Source organism: Sceloporus occidentalis, unplaced genomic scaffold (assembly GCF_023333645.1).
Source record: "Sceloporus occidentalis isolate IW3139 unplaced genomic scaffold, rSceOcc1.0.p SCAF_4, whole genome shotgun sequence".
NCBI lineage: Eukaryota > Metazoa > Chordata > Lepidosauria > Squamata > Phrynosomatidae > Sceloporus > Sceloporus occidentalis.
The window spans coordinates 134,661,089-134,671,851 of record NW_028316984.1 but is presented as its reverse complement, the minus strand read 5'-3'; positions in this window follow the sequence as shown (position 1 = coordinate 134,671,851).

Here is a 10,763-nt window from a genome sequence, read left to right as displayed (position 1 = left end):
GCTGGAAATTAAACACCTCCTATTTATTGTGATTTCATTGTTTATTCCAGAAGGAATGAGAATGCATGCCTCAGTCCTCCTGCATTTGCTTCATCTATTCCTGCTATGGCCCAAAACGATATTATGATTTTTTAAAAATCATTTTTTTAAAAAAGCATCTGTTTTGGTATTGTTATATTGCTTCCAGTTGACTCTACTTATGACAACCCTATCACAAGGAAATTTATTCAGAGTAATTTTGCCATTGCTGTCTTCTTAGGCTGAGAGAGTGTGACTTGATTACTCAGTGAGTTTCCATGGCTGAACAGAGATTCAAATCCTAGCCTCTCACAGTTCTAATCCAATCTAATCCAACCTTCAAACCACAAGAGCACTCTGGGCTGCCAGGAGTGCTCAGTTGTGGCAGCACTATTTTCAGCACCATTTCCACTATTCAAAACAAATATTTATTTTTTAAAAATCAAGCATTTGGCTTCCACCTTCTTTGATTATGTCCATAGGAATGGGAGAGATAAAAAGCATCCCATGACAGTTATGGAATTCCCAAAGACTATGCATCAAATTTAGTGGATGATCCAAACATATATGCATCATTTTAAACTAAACATTTGTGACAAATTTCTTCAGGATCCCAAAAAGATGCATCGAATTAAATAAATTACTTAATAAATTAACAAAATGTTTCAGCTTCTGCTTTCTTTAGTTGCAGAAAATAAAAAGTTAAGCAGCAGTTAAGCTGGTTTAGATACAAAACACTGTTATCCACTTACCTGTGTTGACAGTGAAGTGCAGCTGAAAAAGACAAGCCAAAATTTTGCTAGTTTATTGGGTTCTGTTTACTAATCGCTATATCTAAAAACTTGGATAGTGTCTTGTATCCAGGCTTATACGAACAAAGATTTTGCCTCTGCTTCTAGGTTATAAACTATCTAGTTGCAATCCAGTATGTTTTAGTGGTTATAACTACTGGTTAGAATACATCAGGAAATAGACTAATTTAAAAATGGAAAACTTGATTTAAATCACTGAACTCTGTCCTCTAGTGACTGATAAGGACTACTTCAGGCACAGCATGAAAAAACTGAAGATAGATACATTTCCACCTGCAAGCATCTAAGAGAGTGTGGTGTAATGGTTTGAGCATTGGACTACAACTCTGGAGACCAGGGTTCAAATTGCTGCTTGACCATGGATGCTCACTGGGTGATCTTGGCAAGTCACACTCCCTCAGCCTCAGAGAGAAGAAAACCCCTCTGAAGAAATCTCACTAAGAAAAAAAGTGGTAGTTTTGCTTTCGGGTTGTCATGAGTCGGAAATGGCTTCAAGGCACACAACAACAAAAACAAGCATTCAACAAAGGAAATTCATATTTTTGCTACAGCAGTCCCTTTGTATCACCAATTCACTAGTGTGAAATACAGCTTCTCCTTTCCAAAAAGCAGAATTCAGCTGTGGAACTGGCAATGGTCCATTCTAGTTTGTCTAAAAAGACTCATTGTTCTTGTGTGTTGCTGTATCATCCACCAGCTGTCTGGAGAAAGAAGGTCTGTTCCTATTGCTGCAAACAATTTTGGCATGGTTGACAAAGCCATACTTTACTACCTAGCAGGAGCACAAGATGTACTTGCCTGTTGTTATAGAAGTAAGAAGACAATTCCTTAGCCAGGCTACCTGGAACAAACAGAGGAGCTGCCAAAGGCAATACCATCTTTTCACCTTCAGGTGTCGCCTTTCACAAAGACTGGTGTTTGTTGAAAACCAAGTGTGTTCAAATAGTGTTCAGGCTGTTAGAGGGAGTCTTAAAGTTGGAATAACAATTTCCATTTATGCAACCCTACCTTATATTGAATAACATTCAGTACTAAAACAGGTGAGACTCCCACCAGTATCTTTTATCGCAATGATTCCCAGATGTTGTTGGACTACAGCTCCCATCACTTGATATCCCTCTGACGATCCAAACTGGTGTATATTTTTCAAACAGGATGTGTGACTTTTAAAAAGAGAGCGTGTTATACTCAGCATTGTTACATTAGCAAAGGCACTTGTCAGTCTACCTGTACATGTCAAAACCTGAAACGGGATGCACTTCTGCAACATAGAAGCAGAGATCCAAGCTGATCTCCTCTACTGCCCTCCCAGAAACTTTGGGAGACTTGTTAAGAGAAGGACACACAGCATGAGAATCTGTCTTACAGATCTATCAAAAGTTTTATCCCAAAGGGTCACAAACAGTAGTGACTTACATGGTTTTTTGTGGGTTTTTCAGGTTATGTGGCCATCTTCTAGAAAAAAATTTTCCTGATGTTTCGCCAGCATCTGTGGCTGGCACCTTCAGAGAATGCTTGCCTGGAAAAAGTGGGTCTATATATACTGTGCAGAATGCAGGACTGATTTGCATGTGCATTGTTCTGTGCTGATGGCTGGTCTCAGGCTGGGAGGCTAATGGAAAAAAGGATTAATGTCTGCATAAGCCTCCCAGCCTAAGGCTGGCCATCAGCACAGAACAATACACGTGCAAATCACTCCTGCATTCCCAGGCTCATCTAAATGAATTTAAGTCTCCGGGACCAGATGAACTCCATCCAAGGGTATTAAAAGAACTGGCAAAAGTAATATCGGAGCCATTGGCAATCATATTTGAAAACTTCTGGAGAACAGGAGAGATCCCAGCAGACTGGCGAAGGGCAAACGTTGTCCCCATCTTCAAAAAGGGGAAAAAAGAGGATCCCAACAATTATCGTCCAGTTAGTCTGACATCAGTTCTAGGAAAGATTCTGGAGCAGATCATTAAACAGAGAGTCTGTGAACATCTAGAAGGCAATGCCATAATCACAAAAAGTCAACATGGGTTTCAGAGAAACAAGTCATGCCAGACAAATCTAATCTCTTTCTTTGATAAAATTACCAGCTTGGTAGATGAAGGGAATGCTGTGGATATAGTATATCTGGATTTCAGTAAGGCCTTTGACAAGGTTTCCCATGACATTCTTGCAAACAAGCTTGTAAAATGTGGGCTAGACAAAGGAACTGTTAAATGGATCTGTAATTGGTTGACCGGCCGAACCCAAAGGGTGCTCAACAATGGGTCCTTTTCATCCTGGAGAGAAGTGACCAGTGGGGTCCCACAGGGCTCTGTCCTGGGCCCCCCAGTGTTATTCAACATCTTTATCAATGACCTGGATGACAGAATTGGGAGCATACTTATCAAATTTGCAGATGACACCAAATTAGGGGGAATAGCTAATACCCCAGAGGACAGGATCAAGATTCAAAATGACCTGAATAGACTAGAAAGCTGGGCCAAAGCTAACAAAATGAAATTCAACACAGAGAAATGTAAGGTATTGCACTTAGGGCGGAAAAATAAAATGCACAGATATAGGATGGGTGACACCTGGCTGAATGAAACTACGTGTGAAAGGGATCTAGGAGTCCAAGTAGACCACAAGTTGAACATGAGTGAACAGTGTGATGCGGCAGCTAAAAAGGCCAATGCTATTTTAGGCTGCATCAATAGAAGTATAGTGTCTAGATCAAGAGAAGTAATAGTGCCACTGTATTCTGCTCTGGTCAGGCCCCACCTAGAATATTGTGTCCAGTTCTGGGCGCCACAATTCAGAAAGGACATTGAGAAACTGGAGCGTGTCCAAAGGAGGGCGACAAAAATGGTGAAGGGTCTGGAAACCATGCCCTATGAGGAACAACTTAGGGAGCTGGGGATGTTTAGCCTGGAGAAGAGAAGGTTAAGAGGTGATATGATAGCCCTGTTTAAATATTTGAGGGGATGTCATATTGAGGAGGGAGCGAGCTTGTTTTCTGCTGCTCCAGAGAACAGGACCCGGAACAATGGATGCAAGCTACAGAGTCTCCTTCCTTGGAGGTCTTTAAGCAGAGGCTGGATGGCCATCTGTCAGGGATGCTTTGATTTGGATTTCCTGCATGGCAGGGGGTTGGACTGGATGGCCCTAGTGGTCTCTTCCAACTCTACGATTCTATGATTCTATGATTCTATGATCAGGAAGGAAAATTTTCTAAAACATGGCCACATAGCCCGAAAAACCCACAAAAAAAAAATGGATGCTGGCCATGAAAGCCTTTGACTTCACAGTAGTGACTTACCTTGTTTGCTTAAATACTAGCTGCTAGGAAAGGAGCTGGTTGTTTACCTGCAAGGAACAATTCTATTATCATCAACTGCTGGTTCTCAAGGCAATTCCAAGCACTGATTTGAATCTTACCTGGTTTCTCAATTGTTCCTTGGAAACACTGTTATGCAGACATACGTTCATTTTTGGTCATCACTGCTGACATTCACAATCTAGGGATGGGAAATACTGCTGTGTGTATCCCACTTGTTCAAGCTATGAGAAATCCCAGGCTTCAACAAGCCAGTTTCCTTTGAAAAGATATCACGACAGGTTTAAGTGCTGTAGCTTCAGCCTATAGAATCCTGGGATTTGTAGTTTGACAAGTTCTGTCGCCTTCTCTGCCAAAGAATGCTGGTGCCTCACAAAATTACAAATCCCACAATTCTATGGGCTGGAGCCATGGCAGTTAAAGTGGTGACAAACTGCATTATTTATACAGTTCTACTGAGCTCTACAAAGAGAGACAGTTCCCCCAAATAATGTTAGTATATGCAGTCCCAAAACTCAGCTCTATTTGCTGGATTAATACACCCTTTGGTAAAGCCAGGGGACTATAACTCCCAGACTTCCCCAGCCATCAGGGTAGTAACTTTACCAAGCTCAGCCCTTCATTAGTGAGAAGGTCTGCCTTTGTCCTTGATGGCCCTTGCCCTTCAGAAGATTCTTCAAAGCAGCCTTTCCCAGTCTAGTGGCTTTTAAAAAAATGGACAACTACCATCAGTCTTGTCCGGCATGTCCAATACGAAGTGTTGATGGATGCTTTGTCCAAAATCTCTGTAAAGAACTGGTTGGAAAAAGCTGTTCCTAATGGTCCTGTATCAAGAAGTACAGTTGGCACTCCATATCCATGGACTTTTTATCCATGGATTCAAATATCCACAGATTGAAAATGTTAAAAAAAATCAATTCCAAAACGCAAACCTTGATTTTGCCATCTTATATAAGGGGCACCATTTCATTACACCATTGTATTTAATGGGACTTGAGCATCCATGGATTTTGGTATCCACAGGGGGTCCTGGAACCAAACCCCAGGAGATACCAAGAACCTACTGTAACTGGGAGACTACAGTGGACCCTTGTTATACGCTTGGGTTTGGTTCCAAGATCCCCCGTGTATAACAAAATCCGTGTATGCTCAAGTCCCATTACATATAATGACATAGCAAAATGGTGTCCCTTATAAAAAATGGAAAATCAAAGTAAATTTATACTTTTTTGGAACATTTTCAAACCGTGTATGCTTGAATCCGTGTATAAAAAATCCATGTATAAGAAGGGCCGACTGTACTTCTGCATTCTTGTGGAAACATCGCTTGTACATTTACAACATTATTTTCTCAAGGCTGGCTAGTTTTGAATATTTATATTTGCCAGTTCACAACATCATATAAGGCTGTTGTAGCAGGGCCAAAAGCTAATGCAGACCTTTTCTCCCAGTGGTCAGCCAGATAGCTATGACAAGCCCACAGGCAATGAGTGCAAGTTGGGAAGGGGCAAAGAAGCTGGAGACAAATGCTTGAGCTTCCAGAGTCCTGGAGCACCTGTCTTCCTTTTCATAGGTCAACAGGCAGAAATGCAAGTCTAGCCATCCGATCCCTCTTAGCCAAGGGTGGGCAAAGTATGGCCTATGGGCTGTATGTGCCCTCTGGGGCTGTTCTTTAAGTCCTTAGGGATCCCCAAGGGAAATAAAAAATTTTAAATGCTACCTAAATCTTTTAGTGGGCATGGGGATACTTTGGCCATGCTTTTGGCCCAGGAGATTTTTTTTTTAAGAAATGTTGTTAAAAATGCCTCATCTTAGCCTAAAATAGCCTAGAGGATTAAAATCACGGCAAAGATTCTCCCCCACCCCTCTTAGAGGGCATTCTGAGTATTTGGGGGCAACAGTTTGTTTGTTTGTTTGTTTGTTTTTGTGGGGGGAGGTGCAGCAGCTCTCCAAGGTCTCCTGATGGGAAAACTCTGGCTTTTCTCACTTGCCTAGCGCTACACTGAGCTCTTAAAAAAGGTATGAGTCAAAGGCGTATTTGCCCAGCTTCTTTTTTCTGAATAGATATTCAAGGCACAGAGAGTGTGATTTTAACTGGGCACCCCACTGCTTCAGGCTATTTCTGGTACCTTTTTATGATGCTGAGACACCGCATTGGGATTGAGAAACTAGGACATGGGATCACCCAATGGAAAGTACAGTATTCCAGCAGATTCAGGAGAAACAAAATGAAACCCTTTTTCCACACATAACTAAATGTGAAACTAGGTGGCACAATGGTCTCCCAGTCATCTTGAGTTATAGAGTCCATATAGACCCAGATTTACATTATAGATACTCTATAATAATGTCACCTGAAGTGTTGCAAACAATGTCTTCAACATTACAGCCACTTGACATATAGAATCATAGTGTTGGAGGAGGCCCCAGAGATCATCAAGTCCTTCTGCTAAATGCAAGAAATCCAGCTAGAGTGTCCCCAGCAAGTAGCTGGCCAGCCCCTTTTTAAAAAAAAACATCCACAGAAACAGCCCCACCACCTCTGTTGGTAATTGGTTTCAATGCTGAACCACTCTTACTGTCTAGAAGTTCCTTCTAATGTTCAGTCAAAGAGCACCTGCTATCAGCTTTGGCTGATACTTCAGCTGCACCCTTTCCTGGAACCGAGGGACCTTGAAACTGTAATACATGCACTGGTAACCTCAAGACTTGATTTTTGCAATGCACTCTACATGGGGCTACCCTTGTGCCAAGTCTGGAAACTTCAACTGGTACAGAATATGGCAGCCAGATTGATTACAGGAACAACTAGGAGTGACCATATTACACCAATATTGAAATCACTCCACTGGCTGCCTATTAGTTTCCGGGCACAGTGCAAGGTGTTGGTTATTACCTTTAAAGCCCTTCATGGCCTGGGCCCAACCTATTTAAGGAATTGCCTTCTTTCGTATAATCCACCCCATGCACTCAGATCCTCTGGGAGGAATTTGTTGCAGTCTGTAAAGACCAGATTGACTGCAACCTCCCAGAGGACTGTTTCCGCAATTGCTACCATGTTATGGAACGAGATCCATCAAATTACCAACATAAATAGCTTTAAGAAAGCTGTCAAGATGGACCTCTTCTGGCAGGCCTTCCCGGAATAGCACCCGACCACGTAAAGATCCCCCCACAGACATATATATGTGATGACTCTGTCCACTATTCTATTGTTTTTAGATTTTAGTCTTTATAATTTTAATTGCTAGAACTGTTCAATCCTTTTTGAAGGGGGGGAATTGTATATATTATTGTATCATTTTAATGTTGTACACTGCTTAGATTGTCGAATCAAAAAGCGGGATATAAATAAAAGTTTTATTTTTATTTATTTAATCAAAATCTACACTCCTCTCACTTAAAACCATTAGACTTGGCCCTATCCTCTGGGACAGAAGACAGGACTGTCCCCTCCTCTCTGTGACAACTCTTTAAATATTTAAACAGTGTAGTCATGTCACACCACAGTCTTCTCTTCACCAGGCTGAACCTGTCAAACTCCCTCAACCTTTCCTCATATGGTTTGTTCTCCTTTCCCTTAATGTCCTTGTTGCCCTTTTTTAAACCTGCTCCGCCTTGCCTCTGTCCTTCATAAAATGAAAGCAGTATTATTTATTTGTTTTTTTGAATTTTATCTTGCCTTTCTCCAGAGATGGGGAGTAGTCCAGAAGAGGAGTGATTAGCACAAAATATAGTGGCACTATTACTCCCCTTGAAGTGTAGTACTATTAATGCAAGCTAAAATATTATTTGCTTTCGTTGCTGCAGCATCCTACTGCTGGGACTTCATGCAAAGGGGTATTGTTGCAAAGTGGTATTGTAGAACCTTCGAGAATGAGAGAAAGAAAGAAGTCTCAAAAGTGCTACAATACACCTTTGATACTGATCTCAACTAAAACAGCTATGTTTTGGATATTATCAGATGGGGGAAAGGAAGTCCTTGTCCTATTCTTATTGCAAGATCATGATAAGTCTTTTTGATGATATCGTGCTTATCCTGTCAGTGCCCTGTCAGTGAAGTGCTATTGTCTGTGACTGCGCAAAAGACTTTCAGATGATGTTACGCTTATCCTGTCCTTGTCCTGTTAATGAAGAAGATAAGTGTGACATGTGACTGTCTTTCGCACGATCGCGATAAGGACAGGATAAGGATGGGAGAGGAATCCACTTTGCTCCCATCCTGTCCATGTCTGATAATGTCCTTTGAATTTTACTACTGGGTCACGTTCAACAATAATCCAAAGATCCTTTTCACATGCATTGCTGCTGAACCAAGTATCTCCCATGTATTTTTGTTGTTGTTGTTAACTGTCCTCGAGTCAATCTTGACTCATGATGGCCCTGTGGATGAGACATCTCCAAGACTCTCTGTCCTCCACTGCTTGGTTTAGTTCCTGCAGAGTCATATCCGTGACTTTCTTAATGAAGTCCATCCATCTAGCATGTGGCTTTCTTCTCTTTCTACTTCCCTCCCCTTTTCCTAGCAGTATTTTCCCCCAGTGAGTTGTGTTTTCTCATGATGTGTCCGAAGTATAACTGCCTCAGTTTTGTCATCCATGGAGATTTCTGGCTCAATGTGTTCTAGGACTCATTTGTTTGTCTTTTGGGTTATCCATGGAGCTCTTCTCCAGCACCACATTTCAAATGAATTGGTCTTCTTCCTATCTTCTTTCTTAACTGTCCAGCTCTCACATCCATACATGATAATAGGGAATACAATGGTTTATATAATTCTAACCTTTGTGTTCAGCTGTATATCTTTGCATTTTAGGATCTTTTCTAGTTCTTTCATAGATGATCTCCACATTCTTAATCTTCGGATTTCCTAGCTGGCATCCCCTTTCCTATCAGTTCCTACAGTATGCTAACAAGTACTTTTTAAAATCTGTTCTCAAACTATCACCATTCAGCTTCATTGAATTTTCCACATTATGACAGATTCCACATTATGGCAGAGAACAAAAATATCCTAATCCATGTTCTCTAATCCATGTATAATTGTATGAGTTTCTATAATGTTTCTCCTTAATTGCCCTTTTCCCTTTAAATTAAACAGCCATGTTTTGGGCCCCTGTAAATATATTCCTCATGGGGTGAGGCCCTAATATCATTTTGATAGATCTTTTCTGCATTTTTTTCCGCTTTACAATATTTTTTCCCATATGCATGAACCAGAACTGTACAGAGTATTATGGTGTGGGTACAACAAACATTTACTCTATATACTCATGTCTAGAAATTTTAGTCAAAAATTGACCCAAGAAATCTGAGTTGACTTATCCATGGGTCAGTGTAAGTACTGTACTCTTATATACAGTGCACCCTCGCCAAGTGCGGGCTTGCCATCCATGCTTTAAGCTTATGTGGATGACAAGCTCTGGCTTTCTCAGTGGGTGCACGTAGCAATGCGAGCAGGAGAGTGCGCCCACTGACAAGAATGGGACTTAATCCCCTGTATTTTTTTACTGTCCGTGGGGGATCCGGAACAGATCCCCTGCGGATTAGCAAGGGCACAGTGTGTATAAAAAAGGAGCCATTCCCTGGTGAAAGGGAAGAGTGTAATCTGTTCTGGAAGCATTGACTCCCTTCTACTCTGACATCCATCCAGCATTTAGTGTGAGCACAAACAATTATTCCTGCTGGAATTTTGTAAGTTCTTTGGCACTATTTTCCTTGGCTTCACAGATCCTTTGTTACATGCCCCTAAATTTTACCCTCAACTTATCCACAGGTCATATCAAAATCCATAATTTTGGCCCCAAAACCTGTCCTTGACTTATACATGAGATTGACTTATATTCGAGTATATATAATATATAAACATTTTTATATACAGATTATATAAAACACTTTGCATCCATTGTTCTGTGTTCTAGTCTCCGGAGTAGCAGAAAACAAGCTAGCCTCATCCTCAAAGTGACATCCCTGCAAATACTTAAACAGGGCTATTGTATCACCCCTTAACCATCTCTTCTCCAGGCTAAACATACCCATCTCCCTAAGTCTTTCCTCATAAGGCACGATTTCCAGACCCTTCACCATTTTGGTCGCCCTCCTCTGGACACACTCCAGTTTATTAACATCTTTTTTGAATTGTGGTGCTCAGAACTGGACACAGTATTCCAGGTTTTGAACCCGGGTCTCCAGAGTCATAGTCCAACACTCAAACTACTATTGCCATGCTGGCTCTTTGACCTGTTATTATGACATCCCTCCATTTTGAGAACTGCCCATTTATCCGTTGCATTGCTCTCTGGTCTGGTCAAGTACCAATGCATTTGAAGATTTTTCCTTTAACCATGTTAATGTTAATTCAGACATCTCCATCGTTACACGGGATCATATCTGCTGCCTTCCTAGGTGGGTCTTGACCATAAACTCCAACTGTTCTTACTGAACCAAGGAGACAGCTCTAATTTTATATGTACTGTACTGCCCTGGGGGAATCAGTGTCCTAGCAATATCCTCGATTCTCGTCATTTTAATTAGAATTTAAAATTAAACCAGGGAGCCAAGTGGGGCTCCCTTGGTTTTGCTTAAAACCATGGTGACAGGAAATGAAGTAGTTAAAGTGGAAGACG